Source organism: Protopterus annectens, chromosome 2.part1, assembly GCF_019279795.1.
Source record: "Protopterus annectens isolate FY-2018-M chromosome 2.part1, PAN1.0, whole genome shotgun sequence".
Classification (NCBI taxonomy): domain Eukaryota; kingdom Metazoa; phylum Chordata; order Ceratodontiformes; family Protopteridae; genus Protopterus; species Protopterus annectens.
The window spans coordinates 1,390,587,820-1,390,613,080 of record NC_056729.1 but is presented as its reverse complement, the minus strand read 5'-3'; positions in this window follow the sequence as shown (position 1 = coordinate 1,390,613,080).

Genomic DNA, 25,261 nt, shown 5'->3' with positions numbered 1-25,261 from the left:
TCCAGAGATTGTTTGGGGGTGGGGCAGTATCCTGATGAACATCCTGATTGCCATCTGTGTAGGAATGATCCTACTGGTGGTATGTGTGTGCTGCTGCATCCCCTGCATGAAAAGACTGTTTGAGGACTATAGACATGTCAGTTTCAGAAACCTTATACCAAGGTACTGAACTTGAAGAATTGCTAAAAAATTGAAAATGCTTTCATAAGTTTAAACTGAATGACTCTCTTAACTGCAAATCCTGAGTAGGAAGAAGTTAGGGGAAGAAAAAAACGGTTTATACTTATCTTGAAAGTAGAATAAAATTATTAAAAGGGAGGAAATGTTAGAAAAATATGTAACGGTAATATGCATGCTTAGTGCATTTGAGATTTAAAAGGGTTAATACATTTATTCTGTTCACACTGCATGAATCTGCACAGCTATTAGAAACTTAACAAGAAGCATTCTATTTTCTGCTAATGTTATGAAAATAATAAGAAGCATTCTATTTCTGCTAATGTCATAAAAATAACAAGAGACAATTCATTTCTGCTAATGTCATGAAACTTAACAAAGGGATATTCATTTCTGCTTATGCCATGAGAAAACATGCAGCTGCTAGAAGCTATTGATAAAGAAAACAATAGATGCTTGAAAGTTTAGACCGTAGTCAGCATTACCTGTACTAAAGCTAGAAATGTACCTTGAATCTAGACAAAATGTAACACATGTATTAGAACAGTACAATAGAAGAATTGAAAAGTTGAAATGGACTAACATAAGCCCAAGGCCAGGTTGTTTTTCTCAAAATGTTTTGCAGAACAGCAGATAATTTAACTTGGTCAGCAATAAGTCTAGAAACATTTTCTGTTGAACATACAGAAAGCTGTGTCTAACTACATCAGCAATAGAATGGTAACAGTTTCTGTGTGACAGGAAGAGAATTGTATAAGAATAACATACTAATCACTAATGATTCAGACAAATCCTGTGCCTACATGCTTTGTCTCCTTGCTGCAAGTAATAAAGGGTGCCTTGCTTGAACCTAACATGAATTGGTCTTTGAAGTTTTTTCCTTTGACACCATGTTAGTAATGGCCAGGTCAAGGATGTTTCTACCCCTGGTGGGGGTAAGAATGAGTTGGTCCAGGGCATTGGAATTAATGAATTCCAGAAAACTTTGAGCAAGTGTGTTGGTACACGAGTAAGTTTTCCCAGTTAATGGAAGGGTAGTTAAAGTCTCCCAGAATAAGAGTATTGGGTTGTACCCTAATATTTTCCAGTGTGTTTAGGAATGTGAAGTGGAAGTCTTGGGAGACAGTGGCAGATCTATAGCAGGCTACAACCTGGATTGCAGTTTTACCCAATGTTAGTTGTACCTGAAGTATCTTGGATGTGTTATGTTGGGCTACTAGTCTGGAGGTATGCATATCCTTTATGAATATGGAGACACCACCGCCTTTAGTGCTTCGGTCCAGGTTTAGGGGCCGAAAGGTGTGGTATGGATTATAGCCTGGAAGTGCTGGGGTGCTTTCCGGAGACTTGAACCAGGTCTCGGTCACTGCACAGATGTCGATGTTCTCCATTTTAAAGAGTGCTTTAAGTGACTGCATTTTGAGATTTAGACTTCTAGTGTTGAGTAGTATTATCCTCAAATTTTGTTTCCTTGTAGCTGTTATGGTGGTAATTTTGTCTTCTGGACATTTCCTAAAAAAGGCACTATGGGGGTGGCAAGATCCTTGGCCAGTATCCGGAATCCCTGGGGTGACAGGTGCAGGCCATCTCTGGCAAAGCATCGGGTCTGTCGATAATGTCATCCTAGGCAGACAGATACTGGATCCCCTTAGAATGACACCAGAAACTTAGCCAATTGTTGAAGTCAGTCATTTTCTGCTTGTACTGTGGTATCATTCTGGGTGATGGTAGGATGCTACTCAGAGCTAGGGTCATACCTGCCTGAGCTACAAGATCTGAGAGCTTTCTTTTCATGTAGTCCAGGGAGGTACATCTCAGGTCATTCACACCAACATGGACAATGACAGAGTCATATTTGTACCTGTTGTGGAGTGACCTACGTGCATGCATTATGTGGCGGATCCTGGCACCCGACAGGCATCTGACCATAACTTTATCCTTATTCAGCCTAGTGAGTGGGACATAGGTTCATAGGTTCATAGGTAGGTACTAGGCTATCGGCCCTGGGGCCTATACAAGCCCAGCTAAAAAGGTACTCTAGATTTTGCCACCCAAGAAAATTATTTTCCTGCGCCACTGTCGAGCAGAGCCACAGAGGTGATCCCTGGGGTGAATTTCCTATTTCCCATCCAATCATCAAGATTTTTCTTGAAGAGTGTTAATGAGGAGCTTTGTTTGATATAGATAGGTAGTTTATTCCAGAGTATGGGAAGTCTCTGGGACAGAAATCTATCCCTCCAGCATGTTTTGTTTATTGTGGTGTAGCTCAGAGGGATTGGGATTTCTTTAAGTGGAGATTGACCAACAGCTCCGGGTTTGACATAGCTTTGTATGTTAGGCAAAGATCATCTCTGAGTAGGCGATATACAATGGAGTAAAGCTGGAGTTTTTTGAGATGGTCCGTGTAGGTCATCTGTTTGAGGCAGGTAATCCTCTTTGTGCGGTATTTCTGTGTCCTTTCCAGTTGTTGTAGATGTCTTGTGAGGTACATACCAAAAGGGGCGTTGTACTCTATAATGGGTCTAATGAATGATGAGTAGAGGGGAACAATGACCTCTTTTTTTCTGGAGAGAAACCTTTTGTGATGAGGTGTGCCATGTAGAAGGATTTCCTGACTACTGTGGCGATGTGATTATCAAAGGAGAGACTACTGTCCACCTGTGTCCCAAGGTCTCTTATCACGCTTTTGGTGTTAAGTATACTACCACCTATGTTGTAGTTCATGGGTACAGAGTTTTTACCAAAGGGGATGACAATGCACTTTTTGGCATTGAGCTTGAGGCCATGGCTTTGACACCAGGCATCTGTCTCAGTGAGGCCCTTTTGTAGGATGTCCACATCGTTAGGAGTTTTAATTATGGCTCCTAGTTTGCAGTCATCTGCAAACTTCATTAGCCAAAGATCTTCTGTGTTAGCCTGTACTTCAGAGAAGTAGATACCAAACAGGAGAGGACCCAGGACTGAACCATGTGGTGCTCCACTTGTCACTGGTCTGAAGTCGGATTTGGAATCTGCTACTTTCACAGTGTGGGTTCTATCAGTGAGCCAGTTGGCAACCCATCTTGTGACATAGGAATTTATACCTAGTTTAGTGAGTTTATCTATAATTCCAGAGTGGGTGATGGTATTGAAAGCCTTGGCAAGATCTAGATAGGCTGTGTGAACCACCTTACCCTTGTCTACGGCTTTGGTAGCTGCTTCAAAGAAGTCTATCGGGTTTAGGAGACATGATCTGCTTTTTACAAACCCGAACTGGGTGGGGTTCAGAGTTTGGAGATTACCAATGTCTTTGGTTATAAGTTCCATGATGATACATTCCATGGCCTTGCAGACCAGGCTCGTCAGGCTAATGGGGCAGTAGTTCCCAGGGTCCGTGGTGGCTCCCCCCTTGTGGAGTGGGATAACCGTCACTGTGCACCATTCAGCAGGCACAAAGCCTGAAGTGAGGCTATGACTGAACATGGTACTTAGGTGGGGTGCCAGTTTGTTCTGTAGTTCATGTAGAACGCAGCCTGGGATGTTGTCTGTTCCCATGGATGCTGTGTTCTTGGCTTTGGAGAGTGTGGTTTTTACCTGTGCAGCCGTGATTACAGGAACTTTACATTCTTCCGGTATAGAGATGGGCTCTTTAGGGGGTGAGAGGGGGGTAAAGTTAGCACTGAACCTATCTCCCAGGATGTTGGCAATATCAGTTGGGTCTGTATATTTAGTGCCATTGTGCTGTAACTCAGAGCAGATCTGAGTGTTGCCATTGAGATTCTTGACATAGCTATAGAATGCTTTGTGGTTGTCTTTAGAATCAGTGGTGATTTTGTTTTCGTACCTAGCTTTGGAGGATTTTATCAGGGATCGCAGCTTCTTACTGAGGCTGACCAGGGAGCTCCCCAACTCATGGGATTTTTACTCTCTTTTGCAACAGTTTCTTCCTTCTGTTGTACAGTTTGTTTATGGCAGGGGACCACCAGATTGGCTTCCTTTTTTTGGAGGATAGCGTCTTGGTTCTGTTTGGGATAGCACGACCCATGCACTCATGTAAGTGCTTATAAAGTGCAATTGTATAGGATTCAGTAGTCATAATTGTATTGTCCATCTGCATGGGTGTCATGAACTTCACCACTTCTGTCTTAAGAAGCATGAAGTTGGCTTTGGAGAATTTTTTTACCATGGTTTCCTTAATGGGGGGTGGGGGCAGGATGTGGATATCTAGGGTAATTAGCTTATGTTCGGATCGGACCAATGAGGCATTCACTTCAGGTGTGGAACACCAGTCACTCATGTTGGTAATGACTAGATCTGGGATATTGTTGCCCCTGGTGAGGGTGTGGATAAGTTGATCCAGGGGATTGGAGTTTATGAATTCCAAAAGGTGTTGAGTGAAGGAGTTGGTACATGAGTAGTTTTCCCAGTTAATGGTGGGGTAGTTGAAATCACCCATTATTAGGGTGTTTGGTTGAACCCTAATATTTTCCAGTACATCAAGAAAAGAGGAGTGGGAATCCTGGGGCATGGTGGGTGATCTGTAGCAAGCTACAATTTGGATTGCAGTTTTGCCCAGAGTTAGTTGCTCTTGGATAACCTCAGCTGCATTATGCTGAGCAATTAGCCTGGAGATGTGGGTATCCTTAATGAATATGGACACACCTCCGCCTTTGGTGTTCCAGTCCAGGTTACATGGCCGAAAAGTGTGGTATGAGTTATAGACTGGTAGTGCAGGGGTACTCTCTGGAGCCTTGAACCAGGTCTCAGTCACTGCACAGATATCGATGTTCTCCATTTTAAGAAGTGGCTCGAGTGAGTGCATTTTGAGATTTAGACTTCTAGTATTGAGTGGCATCACCCGCAGTTTTTGCTTGCCTGTTCCTGTTACGGTGGTGAATTTGCCATTTGAACCTTGCCTAAAAAAGACACTGTAGGGGCTGCAAGAACATTAGCCAGTATCCGGAATCCCAGGGGTGACAGGTGCAGGCCATCTCTGGCAAAGCATCATGGTCTGTCAACCATGTCATCCCAGGCAGACAGATACTGGATCCCTTTAGAATGGCACCAGAAGTTTAGCCAATTGTTGAAGTCAATCATTTTGTCCTTGCACTGCGGCATCATTCTGGGTGATGGCAGAATGCTACTTAGGGCTAGGGTCATACCTGCCTGGGCTACAAGATCAGAGAGTTCTTCCATGTCTCTTTTCATGTAGTCCAGGGAGGTACGTCTCAGGTCATTCACACCAACATGGACTATGACAGAGTCATATTTGTACTTGTGGAGTGACCTGAGTGCATGGGTTATGTGGCGGATCCTGGCACCTGACAGGCAGCTGACAGTAACCTTCTCCTTGTTTAGCCTGGTGAGTGGGACATCAGTGTGCCTGACTATAGAGTCACCTATGACTAGTGTGTTGGGTACGTTGTTTTGCCTTATTGGCTGTGATTGAGTGGTACACTGAGTCTGCAGGCTATGTGCCATTTGGGTTGTGTTGGGGGATGGAGGTTCATAGGTTCATACTAGGCTATCTGCCCTAGGGCATTTACAAGCCTAGCCAGAGTGTGTTTGGCTTTCGCCACCCATTTTAAAATGAATTTTGCTATGCCCTTTTTCGAGGTTAGTATATTGTGCATCTGCACAGTATACTAACTTTTCCCCCCTTTCCTGTAACTAGTTTAGTCCAGATACAGATTCTTAGTTTTAGCACTTGAATTTGCTTATGTTGCTTTCATTTCTGCTTTAGAGGTCTCTGTTGCTTAGACAGATTATTATTGAGAGCCTCCGCGAATGTTTTTGTGTTACTATGTGTGGATTTTGGTGGTGTAGATTTAGTGAGGTTATGTGATGAGTGTGGTGTGGTGCAAGTGTTTACTTTCTCCTCTTGACTGTCAAGTTCAGTCTTGATTGGAGAGAGCTTTACCTCCAGTTTGGCTAGATAAGTGCATCTCTCACATGTTGTAGTGTTGGGTGGTAGGAGGAAAGGGTTGTCTGTGTACATGAGGCAATTTCTACATTGCTCCAAGATGCCCAAATTCATCAGATAGACAGGAGAGAACACTGGGAGCTGACCCTTGGACATGCCTGAATAAAAAAACTATTTTCCTCTAGATAAGTGAAGAAAGTGAGTACAAGAGCTGTTTTTCTCTAAGCAAGTGAGGAAAGTAAGTACTAAAACTGTTTTCCTCTAGGTAATGAGAAAGGTTGAGTGCTGTAGTAATTTGTAGCTTATTTAGTGCTTACAAGTGTTGAGCATGAATAAGCAAATTCAAGTGCTAAAACTAAGAATCTGTATCTGGACTAAACTAGTTACAGGAAAGGGGGGAAAAGTGCAAATGCGGGCTTTTAAATCAGAAAGTTCAGAGAGATGGAAAAACTGCCCAAACGGCCAATAACTACAATTTCTGGGCCAGAACCACTCCTTATGTGGTAGATAGGTTACCTAGTGCTTACCACTCCCACTGATAAGCTAAAAGGCTTCCCTCCAACACAGAAAGCTTGGAGGGGTTGCTCAGAAGCTTACATACAGTCCTGGATACAGCAAATCTGAATCTGGACTACACTAGTTACAGGAAAGTTTTTATATATATATATATATATATATATATATATATATATATATATATACATACATATACATATATATATATATATACAGAAAAGTAGCTAAAACAGCAGTAAAAACAATTCAAATGCATCAGTGTGCCTTACTATTGAGTCACCTATTACTAATGTATTGGGTAAGTTGTTTTGCCTTATGGGCTTTGGTTGAGTGGCACACTGTTTATGTAAGCTATGTGTCTCATGGTTTGTGCTGGGATGCGGTGGTTGTTTGCATTTCTGTCTCAGAGGTCTCTGTTGTTTGGGCAGATTTTTGTTGAGAGCCTCCGCAAAAGTAGGTGTGTGTTTTGTGTTACTATGTGAGGGTTGTGGGGGTGTATGTTCTGGAGGGCTGTGTTGAATGTGATGTGGTGCAGCTGTTAACCTTCTCTCATGACTGGCTAATCCAGTCTTGGCTGGAGTGTGCTTGGCTTCCAGTTTGGCTATATATTTGCATCTCTCACAACTCATAGTGTTGGGAGGTAAGAGGACAGGGTTGTCTGTGTACATGAGGCAGTTGCTACATTGTCTCAGGATGCCCAAGGTCACCAGGTTGACAGGAGAAAGCACAGGGAATTCACCTTTAGACATGCCTGGATATGAGCTCAATATATGAAGTACTGAAGCCTTTTACGGGAAAAATGTCACTCAAAGTGTCTGAGTCTGTACAGAGCACTGCCAAACACATGAGGGGAAACTAATACGTAGACCCTGAAATTTTAAAGATGAAATATTTAGGCAGATATTCTAAGGTAAGGAAGAAATCAAGCAGTACTTACTGAAAATAAAGAATTTGCTTGTCAAGAATGATAAAAAGATGGGAGTTGCATGAATGGCTACTGCCTGGCTACTACTAATGCTGGTCTCAGCACAGCTTCACTTTGTTGAGATACAGTACTCCTTTGTTTCTTCTCTCACCAGAAGCAAAATGTTAGCTCCATGTTTGGAGAACTTCAAAAGGGGCCAGGTGACTTAACTACAATTCTACATATTCTGTATCACTTTTAGTACTCCCCATTATAGGAGACCATCCTCACCATTGCTGGGATGCCTTTGACTTAAAAGCATAAAGCTGCACAAGAAAGTAAACAAAAATGAAAGGTAACCATTTGAAATGACAGGACCTGCAAAACTGAATCCAGAAACACTGATATGGAATGGACAACAGAATAGACTTACAAATACTTTGTCTGAAATTGCCATTTCTCTGGGTGTTCCCTTTTCTTTGAGATATCAAGTTATTGTGACCTCAGAGTTGGTTTATATATATTTGGGGGTGTGGAGGCAACCCCCCCCTGCAAAAGAAGTTTAAATTAGAAAAGCAATCTTCGAGATTTGCTCTTTTCCTGGGCTTCATGACTTTTTTTTCCAGCTTATTGGCATTGCAGTATTTTTGCTCTGATCCTCCTATGACCATTGAGCCATCACCTCCTTATTGCTGTATTGGCCCATTCATTCTTCCTGGGCAATAGCCAGGAATATTCATATATATATCCACCTATTCATTCTGGGGGTGAGGGATGACAGCACTGGGTGTGGTCATCACAATGAGAAATTGTTTTTTTTTCTTTAAACTCTAGCTACTCCCTGGCATGCTTATTAGTATCTAAGGGGTTTGTGTGCAACGGGCTTTTCTGATGCACATCCATGTCTCCACATGTGACACTAGCCCTGGCCCATTGAAGATCAGTGCCTCTGTGTGATCTTTAGTCTACACTAGGGATTGTAACATGGAGAAGGTGCCTTGAGCACACACCCCTTCCCTTCCCCCAAAGAAAGGTAAGTAGAGAGGGTCTCAAAAATCTCCCCCACCCACCTACCTACCCACCAGCTCCAACAGGTGCCTGGGCCACCAATTAAGCAATCAAACTCAGGTGGTCTGGATTTTTGTCAGGTGTTTATTTGTCTGTCCCAAAGGAGCTGTCTCCCTTCCAGATTTTTACCTGCATTTTGTAGTTTTAATCTTAACATTTCAAGGAACAACTGTGAAAAATATCACTAAAATTTAATAAACAGAACTATAAGAGACATGTTTATTACATCAATCTATCAATAAATCAACCAATCAATCAATCAATAAATAAATAAATAAAGCAGTGTAAGGTAGTGTGTATTATTTTACATTGGAATTTTTATTCTACCCCTTCCTTCCATTTACCCTATCTCTTCTGTGGAATAATTGCCTTTTCTTTGTCTTCTTCTTTCTTTACAGATTTTATCTTATGAATTTCTCCAACTACCGACCTATTGCCATCCTTTGCCCCTTATCCAAAATTCTTGAGAAATGCATCCACTTGCAAGTGATGACATTTCTTAACACACAAAATCTACTATCTACCACACAACACGGTTTCCGTCCACATCACAGCACTACCACAGCCCTTTTATCTTTCACTAATTATATAAACCTTCACAGGAATGATAACAAATATGTATCTGCCATTTTCCTAGACCTCTCAAAAGCATTTGATATGGTCTCCCACTCCATTCTACTAGACTCACTAACATCATTATCCTTCACCTCCTCTACTATGGCCTGGTTCAGAAGCTACTTGTCTGACAGGCAACAATCAGTCCAGTGGAAAGGAACTCTGTCTACACAACTTCCAGCCACCATAGGTGTCCCACAGGGCTCTATACTGGGCCCGCTGTTGTTCTCTATTTTCACAAATAACCTCAAATGTTCTACACAACATGCCACACTCATACAATATGCAGATGATTCAACTCTGATCTGCTCCGCCTCATCTCCCACCACCCTACGTACACTCACTCAAGATACATTTATCTCAGTAGAAAAATGGATATCTGGGATCCAACTAATTCTAAATCCCAAAAAGACAAAACTGCTACTATTTACCCCTAATAGATCAAAAAAAAACTCTCCTTTACCATAACCTCTAATGACGGCACCACCATCTCCCCTTCTAACCACACCAAACTTCTGGGCATTGAAATAGACAATAATCTCCACTTTGATGTTCACATCTCACATACCATAAAACTAGTACACAAAAAACTAGGCTCCCTATACAGGCATAAGTCCTTTCTCTCAAAAAAGCAAGAGTCACTCTTGCACAAAGCCACCTCCTCTCAACTCTATTATACGCAGCACCAATCTTTACCCAAATCAGACAATGTGACCTAGACAAACTAGAATCATGCTACAATAAAATAGCCAAGTTTGCTACTAACTCAACCTATAGAACCCATCACTGTGCTGCACTAAAAGAACTAAAATGGCTTGAGCTACCACAGCTACTTAACTATCACCAGCTGGGCACAGCCTACAATATTCTCAAATATCCTGAAAAACCCCCTCATTATCCAACCTACTTACTATCTATACTACAAACCGATACCTAAGATCCAGTGAAAAATCTCTCCTCTCCATCACCAAGGCTAACAATAATGCAGGAAAGCGCTCTACTCCCACACCGTTGCCAGAAATTGGAACTCTCTTCCCCTATCTGTGTCCACTGCCCCCTCCACATCCATATTCAAAAACTCCCTCAAATCGCACCTTCTTAGTACATGGTTATGCCCTTGTATCACATAACCCTACCCATACTACTATTAACTCCCCAAATTCCCCTCTGATCACATGCTGGAGCTCTGATCCCCTGTAGGCTTGGTCATCTGAAAGGGTACTTTTAACTGTAGAATCTTACTTGATATATTTTCTTTTCTTACCAAAGTATGACTGACATTGTCTTTTTACCCATGTTCTATATCTTTTACCTGGAGTGTTTTTATTAATTCTTGTTATATTACTATGCTCAGCATACATGATGTAACCTGTTTTGTGTATTATGCTGGATGTACTGTATTTGTATAACTTGATGTTGGAGCTTTTCTCCCCGGGCCTCCGCTGAAAATGGACCTGGTCCAGTCGGAATTTCCCGGTTAACAAATGTAAAATAAAATAAATAAATAAATAAATAATCCTAACTACCTCATCTTTAAATCTATTTCTAATCATGTGTATGCTTGCTATAAGTATATATGTAATATACTCTGTTTTGAAAGCATATGGTTCCGCTAGTACCTAATTAAACTATGCCATTACTCTGTATCCCTGTTTACAATAATTATTATTTGTATGCAAACTGTTGCTTGTATTACTAAAATCTTTGTAGATTCTTAGCCAACCATAAATATTAAGGTGTCCTGCAATTTGCAACCTGGCTTTTAATGTAATGAACATTTCACCACTATACTATGCATGTCTCATATCAAATATTTTTAGCTGTGTTGCATTTTAGGATGTATGTTTAGCACAAGTATTTCACTGGTGCTTTTTCATTAGGTCTCAAATTAAAATGGGTTCTGCCCAGCTGGAATTTCCTGGTTAACAAATGCAAATAAATAAATGCCTCACTTGTTATTTCCCATTCAATGCTTGTTGTCCAGGGTGTTTCTTCATCTGTCCCTTAAATATATTTATTTATTTATACATTTATTAACTGGTCGGGTACACTGGTTTGAGCACCCTTTTCAGGTACTACCTTGGTGATAAGGCAAAGGACATAAACAGTAATGACAACAATACAGTGCTTGTTGACCAGGGCCAAAGTCACCCTCCATTCCTCACAAATTCATTTTCAGTTTTTGTTAGCCATGGTCACCATTCCCACCTCCTGAGTTCATGTTTCTTTATTTGTTTTCCAGGGCTACCATTCCTACCTTCTGAATTTATCTTCAGTGCTTACTTTTAAGGCCGTCCTTCCTCCACTGTGCCAAATTTATTTTTAGAGATTTCTGTCCATGGCTCTCCTCCTTATGTCCTGAATGCATTTTTAATTTTTACTCTCCAGGGTCAACATTCCAAACTCCTGATCCATGTTTAGTGATTATCCTTTAAAGAGCACCATGGTGCATGGTAATTAGTGCTGGTGCTCACAGGGTCTAGTTTTTGGATATGATTTGCATTTACTGCCCTTGCGTTTTTATGTCATACATCTGCCATATGTGTTTCTTCTGAGTTATTTTGTTTCATCCTACTTCCCAAAGACGTACTATTTGACTGGCTGCTTCAAGTGTTCTATGTATATTACCTTTGTCTTTGCCTTTGTCCTCGCTGTCTAGGTCATGGCTGAAAAGGTTAAAGAGCAGTCAGCTTTACTAGTTATGAAATGAATAGCTACATAACACCCTGCACAGAAGAAAAGCATGATAAGTCTGTAAGTGAGAGAGATACTCCCTTTTACTATTCTACTGGCAAGTATTTAAGCACAAAAGGATTGCATGATAAAAATAACTATTTACATTTTTACAAAATAGTTATTGTGATATCAGTGTTTGATTGTACAGTACCAAGGCATGTATTTGAGCTCCAGTCTTTGCTGGTTTGAGATATGTGCAAAAAAAATATTTAAAAGAAAGCCTATGTATCTACTAGAGAAAAAAAATAAGTTGCTTATAGCATGTTAAACCAAACATAGAACCACAATGCTCTGTAATTTGTGGGTTGTAAAAAGAAATCTACATATTGCAGTACTGCTATGTGATTTTTATAATATGTTATTTGGGTGCCAAACAAGCTCTTCTGATCATATCTAGCCTTGCATTTTAAACTGGCAGTTGTGCTATAGATACAATTTGTCGGTAGTCTGATGAGAAACCTTGATATTTACTCCCATTGTTATAACACAGATGCACTTACAAAGCTTCATTTGACATAAAGGCATACAGAGAGTGGTTTTACTATTTCTATTTCCCACTGCTGCCTACATAGTTTTCTGTATCTATATACATATATTTCTTTTCAACCTTGGTATTTATACCCTGTTTCAACAACCTTAAATGTAGTCTCTGCTATTCAAGCTTAACATGTATATGTCTTATTCTGTTTGTTAGCACCTCAAAATACAATCACTGTCGCTTCTGTGTAATAATGTGTTACTGCATTATGTGCACTGCCTTATTATGTTTCTCTCCCTCTAAATGTAACTCATTATTGTGTACAACTTTGATTTTTATATTGTATTAAGTGGAACTGTCCTCATGTACACTTATTGTAATGTATTCTTGCTATTTTTCACATAATAGTATTGATCATATTGGAACTTTTCTCTCCGGGCCTCCGCTGAAAATGGGTAGCCTGTCCAGTCGGACTTTCAGGTAAACAAATATAAAATAAAATAAACAAAATAACCTTTGTTTCCATGTACATTTTGTCAGATTTCCATTTGCTTTAGATTCAATATTTAACGTTACTTATATTGATTTAAACTTGAAATGCATCCATGGCTATCATCTGCACTCAAAGTCCAAATCAAAGCAAGATAAAATGCTTTGTTTTAATGGAAAAAGAATGTCAACATTCAGGCAATGTATCAAACCTTCTTATCATTTAGAAGACAGCATTGAATATTCAGTAATTCTGCCAATTTAGAATGCATCACAGAAAAGCAGTCTGCTTTATCAAGTCATCCCAAACCTTTCTGAAAAGCCATTAGATAATTGACTGGGGCTTACAAATAGCCCTCATCCTTTTAGGCAGTCATGACAAAATGTTTGCTAACAGAATTAAAGACCATATCTTTGCTAGCAGAAACCTGGTCTCCGTCATCACCCTCTAAAGCCCCCCATCCCACTCTTTCACTTCAAAGGAATAGCCTACAGAATAGTATTCAAAGTCCATGAGGAACTCAGCAGGAGTAGTTGCTCCCCCAAACCTCCTCACTGTGCTCCACTTTCCTAAAAAATGACAGCCCCAGTCATTGCACATCCCCTGACTCATACTTATAATCTTCTTATACACTGGAATTTTTTTAACCAACCTTCAGACATACTAACATTATTCCTCTACCCATAGTGATTTCCTTGTCACCCCTCAAGTCTGCCAATCTATGACTGCTACTAAAAATATTTGGAAAAAATATATCTACAACCTGGTCTTATAATGGTCTGACAAATATGACCTCTTGTCTCAAGTTCAGTTTAGATTTATGATTGTCTTCAATGCCCTTACAATATTCTGTGAAGTCAGAGATGCCATATTTAGAAATATGGCAAAAGACCTGTAGATTAGTGTAGCTTAAGTAAAATTAAATGGCTTCAGGTGTACCTCAAAGAATACATATTTCAGGTAACTGATAGTCCTGCTCAATCTGATATTATTTGCTTTAAAGCTGGGGTGATACAATGTTCTGTGATGAGACTTGTCCGCTTAAAAAAAAAAAAGTAAAGAAAGACTGAAAGAAAGAAAGAAAAGGCTATCTGCAATCCAAAAAAAATGAATTGTTTCAATAATGTCTGGAAATGGGTGGCTACTGCAAATTATAAGTAAATTACAAACAAATACCCTTAAGCATGCCACAGTAAAGGATGGGGGTCTATATTATCTCCTCAAAAGCTGACTACAGTGAACGGCATGTACAGGGAAAATGCCGTTCAGCGAATTCGCTATTCCCCTGCTAATTATATATACCAACTCTGAGATCGCACTACAGTGAGGAAAGGGCAAATTTTCCGATCTTCACTGCATTGTGATCTCATTATTAACACTTCGCTGAACTGCATTTTCACTGTACATGCCATTCACTATATTAAACTTTCGAGGAGATAATATAGATCCAAGGATGAATGACCATGCCTTATCAATAGGCATCTCTCTAAATTACCAAATTTCCCATGCCCAGCCAGCAACAGAAATAGAATGTGGTTGGACCCAACTTTTGTTTTTCAAATTTCATAGAAAAGCTACTGCTGGTAAAATATTAAAACAGCGCAAGTGCTGCTACAAACTATCCAACCTCCCAACATTTGACGTGAGGAAATTTCTAAGTAAAAACATTCTAATACCTAAATTTGAATAGGCTCTCACTGTTACAAGCCTTAGTCATCTCTAAATATCAATTGCTTTGCATCACTGTCAATCAAATATGACATTTCACATTGATGTCTAATTATTTTGAGCACCACTGTCAAACTCTGAGGAAGGCCATTTAGCTTCCAATCATAGCTTGAGCCTGGGTCATGGCTGATAAAGGTCTTACTTGATAAATAAATAAACAAATATAAAAATACATATTTAGAAATTTATTTTCTTGATTGTTCTTGGCCTACTTGACTTTTGAGCCTGTACACCTAGAATATTGCCCACCTGTGTCCATAAGCTATTATTAAAATCTTGCAACTACCCATTAAGTTTTCAAGATCAAGAGGCCTTGCCAACATTTTTCAAAATTATCACTGCCACCTGGAATGAATTATCCAACAGAAAATTATTCAAATTATAGTTTATGAAGGAAATTGAGTCGTTTTTGGTTGCATATGAATGAAACTGTTTTTGACACAATATGAGCTTGCCTTTGTTAGCCTATATTTCAGTTTTGTTTGCAAATGAATCTTCATTGTTGCTATAGCTGAAGTGATATTTTGGCTTCATCTCTCTCTCTCTCTATATATATATATATATATATATGGTACTTTGTTTCTAGCCACTGTATGTACTTTGTAAACCTCAAGTATTCTACTTTCTTGCATTATTATGTATTGTGCATTTACAACTATTTCATTCCTCTGTGACAGTATTGTTGTGCCTATAGTCTGTCATGGCTGGTAAGGGTCTGTGTAACAGCCCACCTACCTGATTAAAAACAAAACAAACAAAAAAAAAACAAATCAAAGAACAAATTCATAATTACATTTTACTATTTGCTTTTCTTGATTGTTCTCTTTTTTGTCTTTGCAGAAGGATTCATGCTTTTATATTTCCCCTTACAGATGAAAAAAGACAAGAACAAAACTGCAGTGTACAGTTTGATCTCTGATCAGTGAAACTGATACAGCCCATGTGCATGACAGTCTAATACCACTCAGATAATTATTATTACAGAATGTAACATATGCTGTATATTACTAATAATATATGCAATTTCTTTTTCTCTTTCTCTAGTCATATTAATCTGCAAACCAACATGTGGCACTGACATAAGCTTGTTTATCTTTGCTTTGATCTGTGTGTTTTATTCACGCAGACCTGGGGATTTTAAAATAAACAATGCAATGCAATAGACAAAATAGTATAATGAGTGGTCCCATGCAGAGCAGGGGCAATTCAAAGACACATTTAGCATGACAGTGCTAGGTCGTGAAATACCATGGCCAACATATTCTACAAATGAGTGCATGATGAGGGGCAAAAAAGCACATTATTAAAATGAGGGTAAACAATATGGTGGAGCAGTTCAGAAAAGTATTAAAGTAGTGTAATGAGACTTGAACACCAGAGTAGCTGTTTACGGAAAAATCCTGGCAACCAGAGACTATTAAATCATGTTAGGGGTAGCTGCAGGTATAACAGAAATGCCATCCTTACAGCTGGCAGTCATGGAGTTGTGCACCATCACCAGCTGAACCACCAAGTAATCTAACCACATATAATATTTCATACTTCTCCAAGACACAGAAGTAATGGAACACTAAAATGTAGACAAAGACACTATGCTAAGGCTGGTAGAGATGTGCTGCCCTCATATGCAGGCTTATGGGATGCATGGAATACCAGTCCTTGTGGACACCAAAGTAAGTGCAGCATTGAGAATCCTGGCTATGGAGACCTGCCAGCGACCAATGGGAGACACAGCGGTTGTATCCCAGGCATTGGTCTCAAGGATACTACATTTCTTGATGCCATGTAACAGCATGTGGAGGACCGTATGTGGTTCCTACTTACCAAAGAGAAAAGAAACAATATCATGCAGATATCTTTATTTTATTTATTTATTTTATTTGACATTTGTTTACTGGGAGTGTCCGACTGGACAGTTGGTGTCCATTTTCAGTGGAGGCCCGGGGAGAAAAGCTCCATTATTACAGTAGTTACAGCTTTTAGAGATAATTGTAACAAGTTACAGAGACTGTGAATGTAGAGAAGTTAACATTATAGTACAATGGTAGAACAATGTTGCAAGGAAAATCTTAGATCTCAGAAGATACATCACAATTAGATTAGATTGAGCTTACTGAAAGTCAACAATAGAAGAACATAAGTATACTATTTACATATATACATATTTACAATGAGTATTTAGTAGCATTCACAAAAAGTTAAAGTGAGCAATATTGAGCATGTCACTAAGAAGAGGAGGTATTAGGAAGCAGTACTGCTGCTATGTAGTGAGGGTTTAAGGTGGGCCATTGCAGTTGCATAGTCAGTTGGTAAGAAGGTGTGATTTCAGTAGTATTTTCAAGATGAGTGTTTTATTTTGTAGTCTAATGTCAGGAAGAAGACTATTCCAGGTGTTAGCAACTTCATTAGAGAAGAGGGATTCCCCAGTGCTATTTTTGCATGGGATTTTTTTTTATCAGGGCTTTGATGGTGGAGCATAGTTGTCTGTTTAAAGTATAGAAGTTTAGAAGTCCAGGTATGGCAGGGTTTTTTTCTGGATAGTAAAGAATTTGGTGTGCAAGGTTGAGTTGGTGGAAACATAATAGGTTGGAGAGCTCGAGCCAGTGTAAAGTAAGTAGGGAATAACAGTGGTGGGAGCGAGATTTGGCGTTAGTAGCAAATCTGGCAATTTTGTGGTAACATGTAGAATAGTTTGTTGAGGATGGTCTTACTTAGATTTGTTAGTACTGGGCATGCATAAAGTAAGATAGCTAAGAGATGGGTTCAGGCTATGGCAATTCTAGATTCAGAAGTAAGGTACTTTTTACAGCTGTATAGGGTCCCTAGCTATTTGTGCACTTTGGAGAAGGTCTGGGATATATATTTATGGAATCTTAGTTATTGGTCAATTGTAATCCCTAGTAATTTGGCCTCTGTGACTGGAGAAATGGGGGTCCTGTTTGCTGAGAATATAGTGAAGGTGGTTGGTTGGCGGTCTTTGTTGGGTGGAATAGCATGAGTTGGGTTTGGTTTGGGTTCAGTATCAGTTGTGATGTATTTAGCCAATTTTCTATTTGTGTGAAGGATTCCTGAGCATTTTGTTGGAGCTGTTGGAGATTAGATGCTGAGCAGAATAGGGTTGTGTCATCAGCATATTGTACTGTTTCAGCTTTTGAAGTAGCTGAGTGAAGTTGGTTTTTAAAAATATTGAAGAGGAGGTGGCTGAGAATGGAGCCCTGGAGAACACCTAATGATACTGGGAGGGGTGGGGATAGGGAGTCATTCGATTTAACTGACTGAAGGCGGTTATTTAGGTAACCTTGAACCATAGCAGGGTGGAGTTGTCCATGTTGAGCTCAGACAGGCAGGTTAGGAGTTTATTGTGGGAGACTGTATGGAATGCTTTAGATAGGTCTAGAAAAATGGCAGACACTAGTCGACCTTGATTTCTGTGTGTATTTATGGTGCTGGTGAAATTGATTAGGGCAGTGGTGGTGCTGTGTGATGGTCTAAAACCATGTTGGGTTTTGGATAGTAGGTTATTGGTGAGGCAGTGGGAAAGGAATTGGTAGTGGACACATTTTTCAAGAATCTTTGATGGGGTGACAAGATTGTGATAGGTTGATAGTTAGAGAGGTCGGTAGAGGGGCCACCTTTGTGGAGGGGAATGATGTAGGAGGTTTTCCACAGAGATGGAGTGTTGTGTTCAGTGATGGATTTCTTTATCAATAAAGAAATGGGGTAGGCTATGGCCTTAGAAGCAATCTGAAGGTAGTTAGCTGGGAGGTTGTTATCTGCGAGGGTGGAGGGTTTGAGTTTGGATAAGAGCTTCTGGATGGTTGATGTTGGGACTGGTTTCGGTGAGAAGGGGGTATTTATTGTTTGGTCCTTAGGGGATTGTGGGAGGTTGATGTGATTTGTATTGTTAATAAGTTTGAGTATAGAGGAGGTAAAATAGTTGTTGAAATTGGAAGCTATATCAGGGTTTGATCCTTCTATATTGGGTGGGGAGCATAGAAGTTCGGCCAGACTGGATGATATTGTTCATTGCTGACCAAAATTTTTGAGGGTTGCAACTATGCTTCTTTTGTAGAGAGAGGTAGTGGTTTTGTTTGTCATTCAGTTCATTTTCCACAGGTAGTGAGAGCCTTTGACTCCATCCACATTGCCATCGATGCCCCACCTGTGGACATGGGACAATGGTTTATCAACTAAAGGGGATTTCAGTCTATCAACTGCCAGGTGGTCTGCAATGTGTGTCAATGTGGTAATGTAGCAGTTCCTGTGATTCACACATGTCAAACTTGTGACTTATATTAGTTATCTGTGGTAGTGATTTCCCCCAGGGACATCTTATTGACAATGCCAGATATGCTCTGAAGCAATGGCTAATGACCCCAGTTAGAAACACACAGACCATGGCAGAAAATGCATAGAGCACTGCCCTGTCACCAAAACATTGTTGAGTGTGTGATTAGATTGATGAAGGCCTGCTTCTTCTCTCAAGATATCTCTAGTGGTGCACTGCAGTATGATTCAGAAACATGCAGCAAAATAATTGCTGTGTGTACATTTGTACACAATATGTTGGTATACAAACAAATACAGCAGGGTATTGATATTAGTAAAGATAAAGTCGCAGGATCAGCAACAGAGGATGTGCCATTTTAGTAGCCCATTGAGGTGCCAGCTGCAGGGCATGACAATGTAAGGCAGAAGTAGGTGAAGTACACCATGTCACTGGCTAAAAGGCAGTGTGTGGCTCCCAGCTATGAATAAGATTAGACATAACAAACAGTAACAGTAATGGATGTAGCACTTAAACCAGGCAATGCTATACCATGTATGGACTGGCCACACTGTGCAGGAGACACTGGCTACTCTAGTAACAGAGTATTGAGGGTAGGCCACAGCTGTCATTATATTCACAGGTGGGAAGGCTCATCGTGACAGATGTTAGCAATGGGCATTATGTGTGTGTGGGGGAGCTACTTGTGTTGTTGGATATGTGGATCTTGCTCTGTTAATTGTGGTAAGCCATGAAGACCAGTCATGGAGTGGGCAGTGTCTCAGGTGTGGTGTATCTGGGCAGAGATGGGTGTTGGCTGATGGATGGATGTGATTGTACATGAACACAGCTCCTGCAGAGAATGCTGTACTGTGATGGGTCTAAGAGCCAGGTCTAGGGCACTTGCAGGAGGAGTTACTTGACCTGACCATGTGCATTTCTGTCAGTGGGGGTCCTTCTTCAGGGATTGTCACTGGCAAGCACAGAGGATGGAGGGTCACATGATTGTGAATGGTGTGATTTGCTGGGGGGGGGGGGGTTGGCATGTACATCCCATCTGTATGTATTCCACAGTGCCCTCAGCACTTGCTGAGGGTGTGGAAGTCATGGTACTCTGGAACTGAGACTGTGTCCATGTCATCCCATTCTGGGCTTACTTGTTAGAAGTGGAAAAGGGTTGGCCACAAGAATAGTGATGCCATGATGTGTGGCTGCACTGGGACACCTAGCATTCAAGGCTACTGGTACTCTGATCCTTATTTCCCTCCCCACGCTCAGGGGATCAGGCAGCAATCATGGATGTCTCCCTCACAGGGGAAGGGGGCACACCCATTGCTGATGTGTCAGTCAACTCCTGTCCTTCAGTGGCATCCTGAGACCAAGAGATGGAATATAAAGGCACAGAAACAGTGCCCAAGGAAGAGTTGATGATATACTTGTCACATTACCCATGTCTAACACTGCCCCTGTGCTCTTTGACTTTGTCAGGTTTTGGCAGCATTGCCATCAGACACGGACAGTTTTCTGATATAAGGCATGCCATTGCCTACAATGGAGGACTCTGAGACTGAAGTACCTATGAAAACACATAAACACACCTACGTGAATTAATGCACCATTCACAAACTCTTGCAAAGCCTATAGGCCACATACCCTATACAGACTAATACTGCTGCTGAAGTCCTGATGTGCCTGTAATAACAAAACAACCAAACTCTTTATTGATCTGAGTCAGGCAGATTGCACTACATATCATATATATATATATATATATATATATATATATATATATATATTGAATAATACCCACCTAGGACATCGCCAACTTACACCGAGGTTCTTTGGTGAAGTTCTACACCTAGGCCAAGTCCTCCAATGGAAATGACATACCTGTCATACCCCTCAGACAGAAATGGCAGGAACTCCTTTGTATCTGTTAATGGTAACTGACAGCAGACTCCCACCCATGACCTTCTGTTCCTCTGGCAATGTGGTTGACTTGCTGCATGCATGAGCTATCACGTCTATGGTCCTATGTTGAACTTGGCCATGAATGCAATTATGGCCACTGACTACATTCACCTGTTCAGCAAGGATGCACCAGAAATGCTGTCAAAAGGCCTGGTCCTTCTTAGCAGTAAGAAGCATCCACTGACCATATTCACTGAGGACTTGTAATGTGGTGTCATCCTCTGCCTGGAAGAATGTCTCCTTTCTCTTCCTGTTCTCCTCAGGCATTTTCCCCTGAAAATATTAGGATACACACACATAAGCTGTTGGCAGGTTACACTTCCTCCTACCTCCCTCTCAGTACCCCACAACAAAGTCCAATGTTAGTATTAACTGTCTTACGTCTCTCCAATGAAGAGGTGCATGCCACCTGTACAGGTGTCTGCCATTTAGCAGTTATGAAACTGTACTGTATGTGTGCCCTTGACACACACCAATCAACAGCATTTACTTGTAAAGAAGTCCCTGCTAAAGTACAAGGATTTGTGAAGCATGTCTTGTGTTCTGTATAAAAAGGGCCCAGAACAGCACACATATGGCCTCCTCCAACTGTTTATGGGTAAAATTGTGTTTAAGTAGTTATGGCTTCTGAAAGCACTGAAGTTGGCAGGTCCCCCAGGGGATGCTCTAAACAGTCTAAAATATTTCTGTATCTTATGAATATACACCACTGGGAGTGCCTGCTTGGGAAATTCTATGCCAGGGTGGTGACTAATGCAACTAGTGTTAACCACTCTGATAAGTAGTGCAAGCACCCTCACAGTGACCTTAAGAGGTGCTATCTACTCATTCTGTACCAGTGTGGAGAAAAGTTCAGAGACAGTGCTCCTGTACTGTACAGTTAAGTATTCATAACAGGTCCATTTTAGCATATTTACTGTATAAGTATAACGGCCCTTTATGGGCACAACTTCTCTGTTCATGCTGGAATAAGAACTGACCCACATACATGACATGTTACTGGTATCCATACCTTCACAGTACCTGTCACAGCATACCCTTATAGCATGCCTCCTGTAACACCATACATCTAAGGCTATTGGCCCATTAATGTACTATGTGCATTGCTGTAACACAGGTGGTCCCACATTGGGCAACATTTACATTTCCCAATTTCCGTTGTGTACACTGCTTATAAACTGTATAAGCCTGTGTCACCATACATGGTATAACACACAGCAGTCTGCCTTTATGACTATTAAGTCTTGTAGTAAACTCTGTGCACATCACGGTAGTTTCCCACCATATGCTGACAGATGGCCATGCTACCACTACTGAATTGCCTGCCTTTAGTATATCACCCTGGTGCAGTGAACATGTATTCTGCACTGGTGGCTGTGTCTGCCGAGCCCTTCCTTGTCCATTTCCTATTCCCCAGCACACTACCTACATACCTACATTATTCTCAGAAATACTCCCTCAGGGTATTGGTAATATCAAAGGCTGAACCTTTATACCCATGTTCTCCAATAGGAAGGTATCCAGAGTTGGGTATTATCATAATTATACCCCATAATACCATTGCTTATCTGTCAAATGTTAAGTCCTTTTGTAGTTATCTGTATACCTGATAGGCAGACACAGCCATAATAATACTGTTTTTTTCTCTCTCTCTCCATTTCTAGTTATCCCACCTTTGTATTTTATTTGATGTTTTTTTCTGTTGTTCTCCATTTCTGTAACTCTTTTATGCAGTACCAGTCACAGCTGTGTCTGTGGTATGGCAGAGGTCCTCCCTTCATCATCCTGCCCTGCCTTCTACTACTGGTTCCCCTTTTGTCTATAGACCTGCCTCTCTGCAGGTTAATGCAGGTCCACCAGCAGTCTTGAAAGGTTCTTGGTGGCCTCCAACAGCAGATTACTGGGAGGGGGAATTGTCGCTCCCTCTGATGATACCACAGGTAGGTTCCAGTATATTACGTGGCAGGAGTTGGAGAAGGTGATGATGGCATGTGTGGGCCAGTGACTTGACATCTGCACTGGCTGCTTAGAGAGCATCCTTGTGTGTCTATCAGAGTTATGCCACAAACAGCAACATGTCTAGCAGAGTCACGATGCTGCCTGGAACTGCACAGTATGCCAATTGAGGTAGAGCCCAGTAGGAAGGGCAGTCATGGATGGGACTGACCTTTGTATGAGTCCTGCCTGGGGCAGCATGAAAGGGAGCTGTCACACCAGTCTGTCCCCAATCATTGTGCTTCCCTTACTTGTTTATCTCCCACCCCTGTTTATAGTTCAGTTCTCCCCACCACCAACTGTTCTTCCTTTGTCAGTATGTGTCTTATCCATTGTGTCCCCCCCCATTTGTGTCAACACCTCCCCTATTGGTCTTTGTCAGTGTTTTGTGTTTCTCTGAATTCCTCTGCTTCCATCCATATACTGTCTTTCCTTACCTCCCCCCCTTCCCTTTACATCTTTCCCCATCTACCCATCTTGAAAAGGAACAAAAAGGCCATCTATCCCTACAAAAATGTATACCCTTCCCCTTATACACTTTAATTTCCTGTATCTTTCTGTATGTTTCTTTGCTTGTTCACCCTTTCTGACTATCCTGTGTTCCCATTTCCTTCCCATTTATTTGAATAAAACTGGCCATGGTTGCCACATACTATAGTTCTCAGTAAGTCTTCTAGATTATGACTTTATGCATGTGAATGTGCATGCTTCATGCAGGCTACTAGTGTTCTCAAATTCTGTAACCACAGCCATTATACACTCTTGTATTCACAGAGACTGTCATTTACATAAGTGGGTTTCTTAATCAGATGATTTTGGTGCTAAATACCTCCTATTTAATTGATAATTAGTGTCACTTTGCACTACTCAGCATATTCAGGCTAACCATTGCATAGCCAAGTTAAGTATTTTCTTGAATTCCAGGGACAGTGTTCCTATGACATCAGTGGCAGTTTTATTTTCCTCCATTGTTCTTCTACCACTTCTTTTTGATGATTAATTTGGTTGTCTAATTTTTCACTTCTAAAATTGTGGTATCATATAACTATGAATATGTGCCTTTTAATCACATGCAACCCCCCCCCACCACCACCATTTACTAATTATATAAGCCAACTACGAGACCACACAACAGTTCAGCAAAGTCACAATCCTTCTAACCCATTCTATGCTGCAGTCCCACATACTGTCAAAATAAATACTGAAAAAGTAAAAAGCACACTTAATAAAGCACTAAATTATAATGTTCTTGAAAGAAATACTCCAATGACAGAAAAATAAGCAATTAAAAACAGCTCCCTATTGAAATGTCAACACTCAAAATGCTGAGTGACAACAAGCCAAAAAAAAACAAAAAAAACTGAAAACACAAGAGAAGAGCAAATCTCAAAAATTGCTCTTTTCTTTCAAACTTCTGTTTTGGGAAGGTCAAGCCCACCCCTGCACATCCCACATACCCCAAACTTATATACACCAACTCTGAGATTGCCATACCTTGAAGAAAAGGGAATATTCTGAGAAATGGTATCTCAGACTTAATATATGCAAGTCCGTTCTTTCATTCAATTCAGTCTCAGTATTTCAGGATTTGTTCCGGCACGTCTCAACATTTCAGGTGGTTACCTTAAAGCACACAAATGCACATAAAACTACAGTTGATGAAATGGACATCTACATAAAAACCTCTATCCTGTTTCATTAAACAGCACTTCAACAAACTATTGTGAATATACACATGCGCACACACACACACACACACACACACACACACACACACACACACACACATTCACATATATATAAAATGATTTTATCTAAGTTCTTTGGTCAATTTTATTTTTTATTGAGCATTGCAATGTGTGTTTTACTTTTCCAAGAAATTGCAGTTGTAGTAATTTAATGTGCTCTACACTTTTATGTGGTGTTAGTGGTTCAATAGGGTTGTGTTTTTGGGCTTCTGGTGTGTTACAAGGGCTTTATTTTTACATCTCAACTATGCATTGGGCAGCAGCAGTGTGTGTTTCTATAATCACAGAAGATGGTGTAGAAAAATTTCCCCTTGCCTACACTGTTGTGTAACTTCAGAGTTATATAAAGCCGTGGAGGTGTTAGTAATACAGGCGGCTTCCACCAGCAAACAAAACATTATTTACTTAGTTTTGATGGTTTGGGAGTTGATTTAATTTTTCTAGTACATTGGTTCCTGATTATCAGTTCAATAATCTGATATATGCTACAGAAACGTACATATACACAGTTCAATGATCTGACATATGCTACATGCATACACATATATATTACATACATGGACAGAGAGAGACAGAGATAAATAATGTGTATGTTTATATATATATATATATATATATATATATATATATATATATATATATATATATATATATGGGTCTACTTTA